Source organism: Cinclus cinclus, chromosome 9 (assembly GCF_963662255.1).
Source record: "Cinclus cinclus chromosome 9, bCinCin1.1, whole genome shotgun sequence".
NCBI lineage: Eukaryota > Metazoa > Chordata > Aves > Passeriformes > Cinclidae > Cinclus > Cinclus cinclus.
The window spans coordinates 27236407-27254736 of NC_085054.1; the positions used below are offsets into that span (position 1 = coordinate 27236407).

At 41.4% G+C, this 18330-nt stretch overlaps 1 protein-coding gene across 3 annotated transcripts in view; it reads left to right on the forward strand.

Moving 5' to 3' along the window:
* The window catches only part of MBD5 (methyl-CpG binding domain protein 5), a 107860-nt gene that overhangs the window by 31327 nt on the left and 58203 nt on the right, over positions 1–18330 (forward strand). For all 3 annotated transcript variants that reach the window (XM_062498038.1, XM_062498037.1, XM_062498039.1), the window contains exon 2: positions 10078–10170. The gene's annotated coding sequence lies outside the window, so the exon portion shown is untranslated. The remainder of the gene's footprint in view (positions 1–10077; positions 10171–18330) is intronic.

An 18330-nucleotide genomic window follows, 5' to 3' on the forward strand; every position in this document is an offset into this window, starting at 1 on the left:
TAAAATTACATTTACTCTGTGCTAATTATTTTTTTCTTCATCTAACCATTGGATTTCTTGACATCACACTGGTTTTGAATGGCAGGATTATCAGCAAAAACATAAACATTTATCTAGGTTGATTTCCTATAAAATCGTATCATTCTATATTAACTTTACACCGCAAAAAGCATTTTAGATTTTGTATGAGGAGGATTTTGGTATGAGACTTTTGTCCTACTGATATCCACTGTTTATTTTCATATTTGATTACTTAGTGTGTATTCCTGCGTGCATTATTTGCTGTACACAGGTTACCAAAATATCCGAGATTTCAGGAAATACCTGGGGTATGGTTTTTGGGTGTTTTTTTGTTTTGGTTTTTTTTTTTTTTTTTTACAATTTCAGTACCAGAGGCTCATAGATCACAAAGTGAGTGCTGGACACAAATATCCCATTTTAGGAGCTCGGTGCAATGCACTGGAAGGGATGTAACTGGTTTATGACTTATGGCCATGTCTGCATGGACACTCACTCCAAGGGATTCCAGCCACATGATTTAGGATTCCTACTTCAGGGCTAAAATGCTGCTTTGCCTTATTTATCAAAGACACTGGAATGTGCCTTTGTCTGGTCTCTTAAGGAATAATGGCGTGGAAAGAGGAAGAGAGGGGAATTGCAGGACAAGGCTTTAGAGCCTCCGTGGATCTGAAATTGTAAACAGGGGGAGATGACAGGGAAATGCTCAGGCTGGAGTAGGGAATTTGAGCTGGAAATAAAGAGTGAAATGGAGAAAGAGATTAAGACTAAATGTCATGGAAGAGCATTCAGCAACACTCGTGGCTTTTTAGATTTCATTTTTTCTTCAGTTTAACCACTCCATGTAAAAGAATCTCATCTGGGTATACAAAAGAATGCATGAAATTTTTGAGGCATGGCTGTGGATCTCAGCATCCCTGGGATTGCTGTGGTGATGCCACAAAACTTCACCGAGCCGGTTCTGCCGTGGGGATCTGGGACTGCAGCGTCCTCATGTTGCACATCTGGAGCAGCTCCATGCACAGGATGTATTCCATAGGGTCCTGGGAGGGATCCTAAAGCTCATCCCATTCCACCCCATTCCATGGACATCTTGCATTATCCCAGTTTGCTCCGAGCCCTGTCCAGCCTGGCCTGGGACGCTCCCAGGGATGGGGCACCCACAGCTCCTCTGGGGCACCCTGTGCCAGGGCCTCCCCACCCTCACAGGGAAGGATTTATTTTCCATAGTAGAGAATTCTACTATTTAATTCTCCATGGTAGAGAATTCTATTTATAGTGAAGAGTTATTTTTTTGTCATAAAGAATTTCCTTCATCGGCTTCAGTGGGACTTTGTAGGAATGGAGAGACTGGGGAAGTTCAGGATTTAGTTTTAGATAAGTTGAAAAATATAGGAGTAAAAACTGGGCTGAAGTGGGTTGAGATGAAGAGAGGAAGATGGAAGAAATTAAGCTTTTGTATGAGTGTTTTACTTTTTTGGTTTGTTTTTAATGCCTGTAAATGCTGTTACTCTATTTACCATGAGAAGGACCTGGATGACAATTCCAGCAGTGGTATGGACTATTTATTTGAGATTAGAATCATTCTGTAGGAACAAAAAGAGGGTGTATATTTATGGGTGGCAAAGAAACCACCCAAACTTAAACTTTTAAATGGGTCAAACAGCTGGAAGTTTTGAATATCGTTATTTTGACGTGGATACTCCTTGGCTAAGCTGTTGATGTCTTTCCTTGAAAACTTGTAGAATTATCTCCAGTGGCATAAAATTCTTGCAGATCAAAATTGCTTTGGTGGTTTAAACTGTTGAGTTAAACTGGCAACACCTCTCTGACAAGGAGAATTTGCCTTTTACTCCAGCAGCCAAACTGTTGGGCAGAGTTCTGCCCACTTCCTCTTGCCCATTCATTCCCTCTCCACATGAAGGTTTTCTCCTCTTTTTGTGGTGGTGTCTCTGTGGGCTTAAAGAAATGGAGCAGATAAAACAGATTTTGGTGTCTTTTTATTGGGAGGGATGATTTAGACGTTCTACAAAATCTCCTCCAGTAGGTTCAGCTTTGGGGGGGGAATTGTTTGTTTTACTTGGACCTTTACATTTATATTTCCAGTCTCCTACCTGTCCCAAAGAACCATTAGAAACTAAAAGATCTTTTAAAACACGAAGAACTTCGAAGAAACTTTTAAATTTAAACCACAGTTTTATCCTTGGGCTCAAACTCCTCCTTGCTGCCCTGAGAGGTTTTATGGCAACTCAAAGACAAAAAAATCCTAAGCCTCATTTCAGCCAGGCAGGAAGGGAATTCTGCTGTTTTCTGCTGCTGGTTTAATTGTGCACGTGGCTGTTGTGGAGATGTCTTGGGTGATAGTGGTGCCTCTCAGAGCCCCTGGAGGAGCAAGGCAGTTTCCTTGGAAGGTTTTCTTTTTAGTAAAGATAAGATAGAAATAGTAATGATGGAGAGAAAACTGATAAGGGCAGGAATATCAGAAGGAATGGCAGAGTAAAGGCAGAGCTTTGTGCCACTGGGGATCCTTGTGGCTTCCTGAGAAAAAAAAATTTTGGAGTCCACCCAGAATCATGCTTGTCCTCATTAAAAAAAAAAAAATAAAGAGGGGGAAAAACCTATTTAGATTTTTTTTCATCAATGTGCCTAAACCCTCTGCTTTTCCAGCAGGCAGCACAGTGAGCTGTGAGGAAATAGGATTTTATCTTCTATTTCACAAGGAAGGAATACGGGCACGGCTTCAAATAAATTTGCTATTAAGAAGAAGTCCATTATTACATTTAAGGAGTGTTCTGAAGTTTCCAGGAGTGATTTGCAGGGGCTGATCTGTATGGGCTGCACACGCAGCTGAAAAGGGAGATAAATTCCTTTCTGTTAGGGACACAATCATCTCTCAAGGTATTTTTTATTAAATTAGATTGGTGTAACTAAAGTGCTCCTGATGTCATTTGTGGATGCTGCTAAATCATCAGCTAAAGAGCAGCTGATCTAAGTTTGGCCAAAGAAAGAAATGAAGTTTTAGAAGATTATATTCCTTATTCCAATCAATCAGAATTTGATATTTGTGTACGGGATTGTTTTAAAAGCATTGTAATTATGGCACTGCTATAAATCTTGTGTTAATGGAGAAGGAAAAATTATGAAATGTGACCCATACTTTAAACCTAAATATTCAGTGAATGTTCTTTATGGAACGAGGATGAAGGGAAAGCAGGTGGAGTAATAGGTCTGTGTGAATGTAGGCCTGGAAAAGTGGGATACACGGATTAAAAACATTTTAATTTTACATAAAGTCTTTTCCTAGATTTCAGTTTGATGCTGAACATGCCCTGCTATATAAAGAAGTATTCCTCTGTTAAATCTTGGGGGATTTGGAGGCACTTATGAATTAATTTGTTTCCAGGAGTTCCATCAAAAGAGAAATCCTTTGTAAAACTGTAGGTGTTAAAATACAGACCAAAAAGCATTTCTTGGTCTGGGAAATTAGACACAGTTTTTAGCTGAATATTGAAATTAAAATGCAGAAAAGACCCCTGAAACCTGTTAATTATTACTCTCAGATTTCAAAGAAATAACTTTTCTAGACTTTCTTTCAGGTTTCTTTCCTTAAAAATCAACAAGGTATTTGTGATTTCATGGAAATCCTTCCAATGGCACCAAAATTTATTGTTTCAACATTGATAGCAGTTAAATAAATTAAAATATCCAGGAGAGGAGGGACCACTTCAGACCCAGGACAGCCCCAGCCATGGCAGTGCCCAAAACCAGGCAGAAACTGCTTGAACCATGATATAGAACTCTGCATTTTGTGCTGAATAACTACAAATCAGTGAAAATAACAGGAAAATACTGTTGAATGGAAATTGTCATAAGATCAGCCAATTAACACAATTTTTCTGTTGTGTTTGATTGCTTTTTCTGTCCTTTGAAGAAGCCAGAAAATAAACCAAGAGATGTATCTGAAGAGATGCTTTTTATTTTTTCTTTTGGCTGCGTAACCACAGATTGATACATTCATAAATGTGCAACATTTTGGGCTTCTGAATATTTCTAATTTCATTTTGGAGGAGAGGAATATTTCTTCAAACAACTGAGGCTCAACACTGCGCCATTTTTTTCCTTTTTGAAAGGAAGTCTCTGAAGAGATGTCAGTGTTTTATCTGCAGTGAAGTGTCCTCTTTTCAGGTTTTGATTCCGTGTCATCATTTCTGGTACCCAGCGTTTGAAAACACAGGAGCATTAATTATTTTATAATAGTAAATGTCATTGTGCAGTTGTCTCACAACCCATCAAAAATAGAACTTTTAGCCCAACTTGCCCCATCTTTGCAGGTTTTAAACGTGAGCGCTGCTAGGAAATAACCATCCAGAAATTAAAGCTTTCTATCCACCGTTGTCTAATTCATCCCTTCAGCTTTTTAGCTCTAAGTTTAGAAAAATGGGAGTGTGGCATCAGTTGCCTGTGCAGATTTGTTACAGACACAGCCTGCCCTGGAGGCAGCAAACGCTGTCAGGGTGACAGCCACTGCCACAAACCAGAGGGGAATATTTTTGGAACCATCCAAACAGCAGAGGAAGAACATCCTGTTATAAACACACTGATACTTGCATGGCTGGAAAAAAAATGTTATTCTCTTTTCTTCCTCAAACACAAAAAAAAAAATAAACAACAGGGAGTGTTCTCACCCTTCCATTCATTTTTCCGGGTTTCGCAAGTTTGGGAGAGCCCCGGCTCTTCACAGGCTTGGAAGCTGACAGGAATTTTGTGTTTCCCTTCCAACTGTGTCACCACCATAGCAGGGATTTGAGGAGGTCACTAAAATTCACTGTTCCACCAAGGTTCTGTGGGAGTAGAGCAAGACTTGGGAAGAGAATTACGCTTGGGGGGGTATTTTTGGGTACAGGAGATGTTGGGGTGAATGGCAGTGGAGATGCAAAGAGTTGGGTTTTTTTTATATCTGGAAATTATAAAAGACCAAAATCCTTTTTTATTCCTTTTTTTTTTTTTGAGGTTGTTGAATTTGCTGCTGCATCACCTGAGAGGTGAGTGACGTGTGAGTGGTCACTTGGTTATTTTAATGAGCCTGAATGCAGAGAGTGCTTGGGTGAAATATGAGTAAATCTCATTACTCTGACAGCGGTTGCCTGACTACAAAGAAAGTTTATATTTAGTAAACTACTCACTCCTGTGACCTAGTTTGCTGGGGATGATAATTTTCTTCGAGTGGCTCTGAGCTCACTTTTCCCTGTTCAATTTCCATGAATGAGGGATTCTTCCCATCTCTGCATTTCTGGGCTACTCAGAGCAAGGAAGACTTTTGGAATTTAACTCAGTCCAGGAATTCCCAGTTCCCAATATCCCACCCATCCCTGCCCTCTGGCAGTGGGAGCCATTCCCTGTGTCCTGTCCCTCCATCCCTTGTCCCCAGTCCCTCTCCAGCTCTCCTGGAGCCCCTTCAGGCCCTGGAAAGGGCTCTGAGCTCTCCCTGCATCCTTCCCTTCTCCAGGGGAACATTCCCTGCTCTCCCACCCCATGGTCTCCTCTGTGCTTCATTACTCTGTCCAGCTTTAAAGAGAGATTAGCTGCTAAAAAAGCATTTAGAAGTAATCCAGAAAAGAAGAAAATGAAGGTATTCATGTTTGGATGATAAATGGGATTTCTTTCTATTGGAGTTTTTGTCTCGTTGAGGACTGGGGGATTTATTTCTTCCAGAAATATTTTGGTTCTCAGAAATTTTGGTAGCGCTGGGATTTTGCCTGTAGTAAAAAATACAGTATCTGTTGTCTATATGCATAGAGAAAACACATTTTTTATTCTATATCATTTTGTACATATAATGCTTAAGTGTAATATGTGGGTTAGACTTAAATATGAATATACAGAGACAAATATCTGACGTAGAATACAGCACAGCACCCCCAAAACTGCCTTTCCCCAGAATACCATTACATTTGTAAAATTAGTGAGGCTCTCCTACTTTTAGCTAAAATATCTTCTTGTTTTCTAATGGTAATTAGAAATCCTGTTCTGTTGGTGTCAGTGAAATGGTAAATAACAGTTAAAAGCAGGATGGAGTTGTTCCTTAGGACAATCTTGGAGTAGACTCATCTGTCATGTGATCTCATTAGTCCTTGCTCGCTCATCTCTGACAAAAACAATCTGACCTGCTTTATTTATTTCTCACTTCAAACTATTCATTTACAAGAAAGATTGGGGCAGCCTTTTCAGCATTATTGTGGAATAAAAAAAGGAGAACACTCGTGTTTTCCTCCCCGTTCTTCTCCAGAGGAGAATTCCTGTGGAAGTGAGAGAGCTCCTTTGGAACTGAGCTGGATCTTGGTGGGGCTCTGAGCTCAGAGGAGAATCCAGCCCTGCTCATTCCTGCATATTCCTGCATATTCCTGCTCCTGTGCTGCTCCTGCCCTGCACCCCTCAGGTGTGAAAATGCAGTGTTTTCCCAATCTGCTGCTCCTTTACATTTGCCACTACAAAAAAGAAACAAATGAACGAAAAAATTAGGAAATATTTTCCTAACTCTGTGTGCAGATATTGTGTTATGCATCAAAAATTTCTGCTGTTTCCTGGGTGCATTTATCTTGCTGTGGAATAATTTTCATGTGTCTGGAAGGATTTTTTCTCACAAACAAGAAAAACACCTCCCAGAGGCAACAACTGATGGAAATTGCAGAGGCTTTGGAGTGTTTCTGTGGTGGTGCATCCCAAATGTTCCCTTATCAAACAGAAAATGATGTGAGATTTTGCACCTGTCTGAGCTGATGGGTTTCTTTTCATTCCTAAACATCTCCAGGAAGCTCAGGCGTGTTTGTCACCCATGAGATTGAAGAATTAGCATGGAATCCTGGGATGGGATGGGTTGGGTTGGTAAGGACTTTAAAACCCATCCAGTGCCACCCCTGCCATGGGCAGGGACACCTCCCACTGTCCCAGGCTGCTCCGTGCCCCAATGTCCAGCCTGGCCTTGGACACTGCCAGGGATCCAGGGACAGCCACAGCTCCTCTGGGAAATCCATTCCAGGGCCTCCTCACCCTCCCAGCCAGGAATTTCTGAATTAATTTTGATTTAGTGATGAAGTTTTGAACATTTAATAATTCTTGTCATGTATTCAGACAGTTCAGCTTCTTCAAAGTTGTTGCATGCGAATAATTTAACAAAAACTTACAGGAAGTTTCATGTCTCAGAAGATACTAAATGTTGAGTTGTATCTAAAGAAATGTTTTGTCCCTAGTCCAGGAAGAAATTTTTTTTAAAAAAAAAAGGAGAAATCAAAACAGATTCTTCCATTTGAGCAGAGACATATGTTTGGTGGGTTGGCACCAGACTAGGATGCAGAATCCTGTAGAACCAACTCTTCATACTCTGAGATATTTAGAGGAACAACATTCAAAATAAGGTGCTGGAGAGTATGAAGAAAAGAGAAAATTTTAAAAAGAACAGGGAACACCTGAAGAGCAGCACAAAGGAATTCCAGGCACTCCTGAGCTGTAGTGACCAGGGGAGGGTGGTCAGGATCCACAGGGATCTCTTGGATGGGGCTTGGAGCAAGCTGGGACAGTGGGAGGTGTCCCTGCCCATGGCAGGGGGTGACACTGGATGAGCTTGGAGGTCACTTCCAACCCAAACCATCCTGGAATTCTGTGGAACTCTGTCTTTATTTGTGTATCAAATGTCTTAGAGGAATCAGCACTGTGTATCGCAGAAAACGTTTAATTTCATCAACAAATTCCCATTAATTGGAGGAGAGGTCATAGTGACTCGTTCTGGTCTTAGGGTGATGACCATAAAATCACTCAGGTGCCATTCAGCAAAATGAACAGGTCCCAAGAAATTCAGCAGATTCCTTTGAAAGATGTGGTTAAACACAGAAAAAAACTCTTCCCAGTGCTGTGATGCTCCAAGCCCTTGGAGAAGGCTTAGAGGTTTTGAGAACAAAATTAATGATACCCTTACAATTACTGCAGTTGTTCTGTTTGAGAGTGATGATTAAATCCGATCAGAAATAACATCTGCAGTGGGAGCAGAGTTTAAATATCTGGATTGTGGCTGTGCAGTTCACAAAGAAAATAGAAAATATCATCTATTAACACAAAAGGCAATGTGAGAATGATTTACTTGTCAGGGAAAAAAAATACAGATCTTTTCATGGCACTGAAAAAATCTGGGGAGATTGAGAACTGAATGGGAAGTTTGAAACATGGTTGATAGAAAACCTCAACACCAAATTATGTGAACAAAGTCACTTTAAGGGACGACTCAGAACCACTTTGGAGACTCCAAACAAGATCTCTTTAAAGTGGCCCGATGAAGTATTGCATTATCATCCCAGAGCTGCTCCATATTATGTGTTCTCCCTTTAAAATCCCATTTTCCACTCCAATTCTCAGTCCATTTCCCAGTTTTCAGCAGGTGAGCTTTCCTCTTCGGAACCCCCGGTCCAAACTTCCGTGCTGAACTCATTAAAGAAATCACTTGTTGGTTCCTGCCTTGGCTTCTGGACCAGTTTATTCCTTGGACTTTTTTGGGTTAGGCTTAGGGTTTGGGTTAGGGTTTGAGACCAAAGAAAGGGCACCAAGGCCAACAGAGCTGTTAAAAAGTGGTGTTGGTTACACTTGGAGATCTCAAGGGCATTTTCCAACCTTAACTCCTCCTGATTCTAAGGGGCTGTAGGTTTTGGCTGCGCAAGGTGTGGATTTAGAGCTGATTGGCTTGGGTTTAGTGTTTTCGGGGTTAGAAAAGCCATCACTCCCAGGTGCTGGAGTCCAAGCTGTGACTGTCCCCACCTTGTCACCAGAGCCCCGGCTGCCCCTCCAGGCGTTCCTTGGACCTCCTTCCATGCCTTGGATTGGGTTGTTCAGTGACGTGGAGCTCATCGCCAGCTCTTTAATCGCCTCTTCTCTCACAGGCACTTCTGGGACTTCCAGCTTTTCCTTGAGCCTTCTATTATGAAAAGAACTTTTTTCCATTTCTCTCCCACCCTTCAACCCCACCTTGAGCCATATCTGGAGATTCCCCACCAATCTGCCAGGGCAGCGTCACCTCCAGGGCCTGCACAGCAGCTTTTTAGGACTCCACGGGGTCATTTTGTGTCTGGAATGTTTTCCCCACGCTGATGCATCCCTTCTCTGCTGGGCAGCCCTGGAGGTGCAGGGACACACAATTGCTGTTTCGGGTCTGCGTGGGAAGGAGAGGGAGCGTCATCGTGGGCAGTTTTGTTTTAGAGACTGATGTGAGGTAGTTCCTCGACGAGGATTTTGCATTTTTGGAAGCTCTAGGAAGAGCAGAGTATCCATGTAGGTATTCATAACTTGCTGGTTGGTGGGAGAAGTTGGTTTGAAAGGTTTTTTTCTCAGGTGATGGAAGTCAGGGGGGTTTTTCCTTTTTTCCTTTGCTTAGACTTGGATTCCTCCATGGTCTTAGAAAGTCTAAACCAAGTTTAGACTTTAGAATTGACTTAGGAAAAAAGATCCATTTACAAGACAAAAACTTCTGGGCCTGATGAGTTTTCAAGTGATTTAATTTTTTGTATTTGTCTTTCCATAGCTACAGTGCTGAGACATGAAAACAGCACTAACAGATTATGCTCTAGGGTTACATTGTTGAGTAATTTTATTTTTTAAAAGCATAACTGGCATTTATAGTGACCTTGTCTTAAAGTTATCTTTAGTTTCAGTCTAGGGAGGTGGTTTAACTTTTCATAATCTGTTAGTGCTTATAATAAGTCACATTTCAATACTAATTTGTAATTTTATTTAATTGAAATTTTAACTCATGGGATCCTTGCTGTTGTTATTTTGGTATAACAGTGAATTCCCCAAGTTAGGTCTATTTTTAAATACACTAATGCAGAGTCATTATCATATTCCTCTAGCAAAGCAATCCCTTGCCATGTAACGACTGTTTATTTTTAACAGCAGCTCCTAAATTCATGTATTTCATGAAATGGTGCCTTTTTAATCAATCAATCAGTCAATCAATCAATCAATCAATCAATCAGTGTTTAGCTCTCCTGGCTGATTTTGTGCCCTGGTGTTGTTGTGCAGATCCTTGTTGACGATGGTGGTCGCTGGAGGCAGCACTGTTGAAGATTATCTCATTTACAGACAAGATCTCTGAAATCTCTTCAGACAGCAAAGGTAACTCAAATATTCCACATTATGCATTTGTCAAGAAGTTGTACATTTGGTTTTGACCTCCAAAATTGAACAGCAGCTGAAGTTTGGGAGTCCGACCACTCTGCCAACTTTTAACCTCTTTTTTTAATGTTTATTTATTCTGAAGTGAAAAATAATAAATATCCATGGAAAGAGCTCAATTTCTTCTCCTCCTTTTAGTTACAGGAATATCCTTAGCTTCTCTTTCTTTTTCCCCTGCACTTAATGTTTTTCTTTATTCTTCTTTTCTCATGAGTATTTTGACCTGAAGATCAGTTACAATATTTTTGAGGTACTGATGGGAATCAGCACTACCTTAAAATCTAAATAGTAACTGGGGATGGGGCTCATGTTCAAAAAGACAAAAATCAGGTGAAAAATGGGTAAAATAATGGTAAATATCTTAAATTTTTTTATAGAATTTTAGAAGCATGACTTCTTTAAATTAAGTATTAAAAGCACAAATCTGATGTGTCCTGTGTGCCATTTATTTTTTCTGTTGCTATTATTTATTATCAATAAATCATCCAAATAAATGTGAGGATATTGCAGGAGAGTTTTGTTCATGGATCATTTTTTCCTATTTTGAAGCTAACTCTGTATAACACCATAGGTAATATGGACTTCTTTTTTTTTTCCTATTATGGAAATAGAGCTAATTTTCCCACTCATTATCTGCTGTTAATTTAATGTGTGGCAATATCTGAAATTTAGTGCTGATTATGGCAGTAGATTTTTGGTTAGCACTACAGCTCATCTATGAGCAAACCAATTAAGACATCATTTCAGAATATAATTGAGCTCCTAATGGGGCACTTGAATTCACTGGGAATTTACATATTTGCTTTTCTTTGCTTTAGCAAAGAGAGGTCCAAAATGAGGCTTCAGCTTCGGTTTTGAACTTCTGGAGGCACCAACTCGAGCTGAGGCTTTTCAAAGTGAAGTCTGTAAAATGTTCTTGAATAAGGGCATGGATAAATTCATGGATAAGCTCCTTAATTCTCCAATCTGAACTTTAGATGGCTCTTAGGAGGTGGGAATTTGAGGAATACAACCTCCAGTGTTCCTAGGATGCTGAGGCCCAGGTGATGCTCTGATGCAGCCCAGTCAAAACTGATTTAAATACAAAGTTTGTTCAGTGTTTGTAATTAATTTTCTTCTTCTAATCAAATCAGGATCTGCTGGGAAAGGGCTCATTCTGCAAATCTTTCTAATACATATCTTTCTAATACATATATAATATATAGATTTATGTAATCTCTGTTTTCAAGCAGTATCAATAGAGAATCCTTGCAAGTGCCTTGTTAGCCCACACTGATTAAGTGTCTCACTTATGGAGTCTTTGAAAAGGAAGGGGGAAAAAAATGAAGGCAGTTCTCCTTGCTTTTCATTTTCCCTTAGTTTGGGGAATTTTTTTTGACCCTCAGAAGGAAGATTTTTTCCATTTAAAAGACAAACAGAGCTGAGAGAGGTTATTTATACCTCTGCCTTATTGAGGGGTTGGGTTTGTTTTGTTGTCACTCTTCCCTTCCAGGGTAGACCTTTGCATATGTTTTTATTTGGTCTAAAATGGGAATCTACACCATTTGGAAAACCAAATGTTTTGGGGGAATAATTATCAAAGTCTGTGTTTGGGTTCCAAAATAACATTTTTTTCTATGTGAAAAACTAGGGCAGGGAAAGTAGTTTTCTTTGTGAGGTTCATGTTGTACTGGTTATTTCCTGAAAGTTTTAATATGTACATGTGGATAAACCTCAGGATGCTCCTGTGAAATCCAAGAAAACATTTAGTTCTCATTCTCAGCATCTTAACTTGTATTTTGTCCTTTTTTTATTTTTTTTCCCCCCCACTAAAGTGCTCACAGCTGTGCAGGTATTGCAGCCACTGCTGGTGTTCCATTTGATCTATTTTTAAAAGCAGGGGCTCTCTGGATGGAATCCACATTCCTGTGTAGTCCAATAGTCCCAAACCTTCCTGACCCTGCCTCACCCACTCACAGCTCGTGCATTATCTTTAATTATATGATACCATTGCTATTTTCCTCCATAGGAAACCCTTCCATTAAATAGATGGAGTTTAACCAGCAATCTGCTGCCTTTAATTGTTCAGTCCTTCCTTCCTCAGTAATGTTCAGGCCTTTCCCTGCAGATGGAATTCACAATTTGCTTTTTTGCCCCTTTTATCAACGGGTTTTGGAGAATCCCACACTGGTTTAGGTTGGAAGGCACATTAAAATTAATCCAGTCCTGTGGCAGAACTTCTGCTATCCCAAGCTGCTCCAAACCTTGTTCAAACTGGCTTTGGACACTTCCAGGGATCCAGGGGCAGTCACAGCTTCTCTTAATTCCCAGTTCCCAGTATCCCACCCATCCTTGCCCTCTGGCAGTGGGAGCCATTCCCTGTGTCCTGTCCCTCCATCCCTTGTTCCAGTCCCTCTCCAGCTCTCCTGGAGCCCCTTCAGACCCTCTAAAGGGCTCTGAACTCTCCCCAGATTCTCTGGAAATTCCATCCCAGCCTCTCCCTATCCTCCCAGCCAGGAATTCCCAGTTCCCAATATCCCACCCATCCCTGCCCTCCGGCAGTGGGAGCCATTCCCTGTGTCCTGTCCCTCCATCCCTTGTCCCCAGCCCCTCTCCAGCTCTCCTGGAGCCCCTTCAGGCCCTGCCAGGGGCTCTGAGCTCTCCCTGGATCCTTCCCTTCTCCAGGGGAACATTCCCAGCTCTCCCAGCCTGGCTGCAGCCCTGGAGCTGCTCGTGTGGACTCCCCAGCAGCTCCATGTTTTCCTTGTGCTGGGGGCAAATCCAGCATTAATAACACAAAGCCCTGGCTCTGCGCACCCGCGAGGATCAGTGAGTGGGGTTTGCATCCCTTCATCTTTTTGACCGTTTTGCAAATTCCAGTGTGGAATTTGAAGGAATCTGGTGCTGTGCAGCATCTCAGCCACATCCAGTGCCCTGTGCCATCCCCGGCTCCCAGCCCTGCTGTCTGTGAGGCGCTGCTGGAGTTCTGCAGGCTGCAGAACTGCTGGAATTTCAGTTCCCGTGCAGCCCGTGGCACACGGAGCCTTGCCCCGCTCCCACCCTGCTCTCCGCACGGATCCCAGCTCTGCCTTTCCCAGCGTTTGGGTTGGGGTCACCCTGAGGCACGCGGGGAGCACGGATGGGTCCCAGGGCTTTTCTCCTCAGCCCGTTTTTCCTGAATTGTCATTAAAAGCAAGGAGCCTTTTCTGAAGGCCTGATGTTTTTCTGAGAACAATCAATTTTCTGTCTCGCTCTGTCTTCTTTCCATATGAAAGGCTTGGAGTTTTATGAAATCCCAAGGTGCTCTCTCTAACACAAGGTATAAACGAATTCTGCCTTCTTAAATTTAATAAGAGGAGACTTACTTCATTTGAATATTTTTTTCCCAAAGAAATTCTTTAAAGTATTTGGGTTAAAAAAAAAAAAGTAAATGACATTTTCTTAATGTTGCTCTTTAGTATCACAACTTTTAGGAGCGTTTTAGAGCCAAATTTTCAAAGTACATTTCAAATGTAATAGATTTGATAAGTTCTCTGCCTGAGCAGAAATTTTTGTACCACTTCTGCCAAGTTTTTGCACAGAGCAAGAAGTTTGTTTTCCCTGATCCCCGTTTCTCTTCCAGCTGCTCTTTCTGAAACTGAGTTATGGGCTGGCGTTTTGAATTTTTCCTTACGCAGATATTGTAAATAAAACCAACTACAAAGGCTTTTCATTTTGAAAAATTGGAGCAGCAGGCACCCTGAACAAAAGGAAATGTTCTCAACACTTCTTTTATTGTAACCAAGTGTTAATCAAGCTCAGGGATTTAGTTATAATTTCAAAGTTAAATGTTTCAGTAATGCACAACTTTTTAATCCTGCAGTGCCTGTCTCTTCAAAATTCATAACAAAATAACAAAATTGTTGAAGTTAAATTTTTTAATAGTTAATTTCTCATAGCAAATATTGGCTTCCTACAACCACAGGAACCTGGATACCTCCAGAAAGTTTTGGGATATCTCCAGAAAATGTTGGTGGCTTGGATTATTTCAGTCTGTGGTCTTAGAAAATGGTACATATCCATAGGTTCTCCTGAAATATCACACGAAATTTCTGTGAAGTAAAAGCCACATCTTTTTGCTGAAAGGGCTACTGGTTTAAAAGAGCAGATAAGAGCTCCTGTCATTATTTACTAATTATAAATAATATTTAAAAGAAGACTGTATGGTGTAGTACTTAGGATAAACCAAATTATTCTTTTCCATTGAATTACCAAACTCAGATCATTGATCTTTGTTTTAATAATCCCTTCTGAACAGAAAAAAAAAAAAAAGGAAGCTCAAGGGCAGCAAATTTAAATGTAGCTGTTAACAAAAACCTAATAAAAGATGAGTTTTTTACATGGAGGTGGCCTGAAACGTTGTGAAGGGATTCTTTTTTTCATTTTGGGCTTCAGTTTTGTTTTCTTTTCCCCTTCCTATCAGTTCACATCCTTGGAGGGCCACTATCATGGTGAAAAATGCATTGAAATGCTTAAGGAAGGCATTATCATTTTAGAGATTCTCAACTGGCCTTTTCCTAGAAAGAACCCAGTCTAGGGAAATGCTTGAAAATTAAAACCAGGGATGCTTTTAAAATCAAACCCACCAAGTTTCTAAAGAAAAGAGCTTCTCTTCCTTTGCAGAGCTGAACACAAAAAGGGTTATTTTTATTTTTTACCATATTCCTGAGAGGTAAAGATTCTCACCAAGGCAGGTCGATAATTGCCACACTTGGCTTTGGCTCAGCCTCCCAAATTAAGTTTGGATCACTTGAAAGGATTCATCCCCTTTCTTTGAGGTTTCATCACAGAATCATGGAATCATTTGGGTTGGAAAAAGCCTCTGAGGTCACAGAGTCCAACCATTAACCCAACCCAAGTCCACCCTCAGTTTATTGGGGCCATTCTGAGAGTGGGGGCAGGAGCTGCTGGGTTTAGGAAAAGGGAAGATGAACTAAAGTTTGTGTTTAAAAATTCACCAAAAGTTAAAATATCTCCTTTTTTGATCAGTCCTTAATCCAGGAACTAAAACTCCTTAGGGTGCAGATCCCAGTGAATTTTCCATGGGAGCAGGAATCCGTTTGAGGTGCTCATTGTTTAGATGTTAGGAAACAAAATCCTCTTGTTTCTCTACCACATAAATGGGAGTGTTCACTGGTCAGTCTTTGTGGGATTTGGTAATAAATTGTTCATGGGGAAGCAGCTCCAGGAGTGAATTCTTGTTTAATTCCTGTCCCAACAAGGGAACAGCAGGCCACAGGTGCCCCTTCAATAAAAGGCAACAGAGGAAAATCATGAATATTAGAGGTATCATAATGTATGTTTAACCTCCTCTAGATAATTCCAACACCATTTTTTATGCTGCTAATTTTTATTTGGAAGTTTTATACCTTTGCCAGTGCAGACATTTATGTTGGTTCAGGCCTATAGATTTTTTTTCTTTAATTTCCTTAAGTTTTGTTTTTATCTGCAGCACAATTTCAGCATTTGAGTGGCATTTGCAGGGGACAGATCCTGCAGGGAAATGAGCAGGTGACAGGAGGCACAATGGCACTCGGGAATAGTCTGACACGTGGGTGTTCTGACTGGAGGATCCTCTTTGTGTTCAATGAAGTTCTCATGGAGCAGCTTTCAGCAGAAATTGTATTCTCAGAGTGTGGAATTCAGTATATCCCCATCACACACAGCCTTCACTGGGGTTCTTTGCACCATTCCTGCTATCATTCTGGGGAAAAAAAAAAAAAAAAAAAAAAAAAAAAAAACCAACAAAGCTGAGTAAACTGCCTCTGAGTGTTGTATCAAAATGATATGCACGTTCCTGGATCAGGTGAATATTTATTCACTTGGTTGTGATCCTTGGAAGACAGTTGTTGGGAACTGGTGATGGGAGAGAAAGAAAAAAGTGACGCTGAAAAGGGCATTTCAAAACTCACTGGAAACTACAAAACTTTCATCTTCCAGTGAAGGAAGTTAGCAAATCCCTGATTCAGGTGATGCTACTTAAAAAATAAAGCCATATTATCAATTTTTGTCTGATTTTTCCATCTGTCAGGAGTATTGTTAAGGCTGTGGGTAGCCCTGTTCTGTAAAATCCAGCTCTTTTACAGTTTCTCCTCTTGGAAAAGAAGATTGTGAGGATTTAAAGGTGAGCTAGGGGTACCTTCCTGAGCATCAGGGTACGAAATCTGAGGGTTCCTACCAGATCTTTTTCCATAATTCCATTGGTTTTTCTCTTGGTACTTAAGAGGCTTTTTTTCGAATGCCTTTTCAGTGGAAATTATGGTTATGAACTAGTCCATACATGAAACTGATTTTTCTGATTTGTCTTAAATTGCATTTCCTTGATGATCTAAAAATCTAAAATACATTTCAAGCTTTTAAAAATAGACCCACAGAAGGGGACGAGTCCCTGCTTTGACACAGATGTTTCTGCAGGAGGGCCAGTGCCCTCACATTATCGTGATGGTCCCATCTAAACACATTTAAAATACAAAATTACACGTTCTCCATGAATAGTTTTGATTTGGGCTGCAGTAATGTGGAGCCGAAATTCCAGTTAAAGATGGTTTCTAATTCCGAAGGACCGGCCTGGCTGCAGCTGCAGGCACAGGGATAAGGACACACTGATGAGACTGGAGCAGGAGGTGGCAGTCACACTCCTGTCCCCTGAAAAAACACACCCTGAGAGCTCTTGTTTCATGCCCAAATTACATTTGAGTACTTCTGTGAAGATGGGAATGTGGCCGATCCATCAGAAGATGCTTTCAAACCAGGAGTAGTTGTTGGGAAAACTCCTGGAGTGAAGGTGGCAGTGGGATCCTCACTGGGAATGGTTTGTGTGGTTGTGAGACATCTCCGGGGCTGCTCCCTACAGGATTTCATCTCCTGCCCCAGACTGGTCCCTCTTTTCTAGGCATCCAAGGCAGAGTAAGGAAAGGCTCTGGGCTCACTTTCCAGTTCCTAAAGGGGCTCCAGGAGAGCGGGAGAGGGACAGCACACAGGGATGGATGGGATATTGGCAAGGAATTCCCAGAGCAGCTGTGGCTGCCCCTGGATCCCTGGCAGTGTCCCAGGCCAGGCTGGACAGGGTTTGGAGCAGCCTGGGATGGTGGAAGGTGTCCCTGCCATGGCAGGGATGGGAATGGCTGAGCTTCCAGGCCCATCCCTTCTGGGAATGTAGGAATTGAAGGGGCCACAGGCCAGGAGACAGCCCAGTGAGTGTTCCCAGCCTTCCCACAGCTCCCAGGCTATCACCTTCCATGGCCCCTGATCACAGCTCCCTGATCGCCTTTCGGAGCCTGGACTGACACTGAGCTCACCACAGCACCTAGAAAACTGTTTCCATATTAATTACCCAGAATAGTAACAAATTGCATTCCATGTAAAATTACTCCTCTACCTCTCATCTGGATGAGCTTGCAAATATTTTCCAACTTTAACCATTCCGTGATGTGGACTGAGATACAGAAAATATCTCAGTGTTTTATACGTATTAAATCCTTCCTTACTGTATTTTTGCTTGTTATTGTTGCAGTCCATTATTCCTTGTGCTCGTGCTTCAGCCTTTTGCATTTCCTGCAAAAAGGAAAAACGATGCCAGCTGGGAAAAGTTTGTGCAAGGCATTTGTGTGGAAATGATCTCCCAAGCAGGGAGCTAAGGAGCACAGCCCAGTGTCCTCCTGCTCTGGCTCTGTGGCATAAATTTGTTCCGTAAAGTGCTGTGTTTGCAGCTGCACTCCTGATGTGCCTTGGTTTTTTTTATCCCCTAAATTACTGATAGACACAATGTGGTAGATTTTCAACAGAGAGTTTTTTTCAGAGGCTGAAACATTTGTTAAGGTAAGGGCGTGTGCTGTCCCAAGTAAGATGGATAAAATGGCATTGCTGTGTATTCAGAGCCTGCACTCCAGGTATGGACTGACAGAATTCCACCACAGCCTGTCCTCTCCCACTGTGGAGAAATCCTGGAGGAAGAGCTCAAACCGTGAGTGATTTTTGGGTTCAGGTCAGGGGGATTACATTTCTGGCTGGAAGGAAAGAAAGGTCTGGCTTCCTCCTCTGTGATCAATCCCTAAATCCAGAAGGATGTAAGGAGCTGAAAGC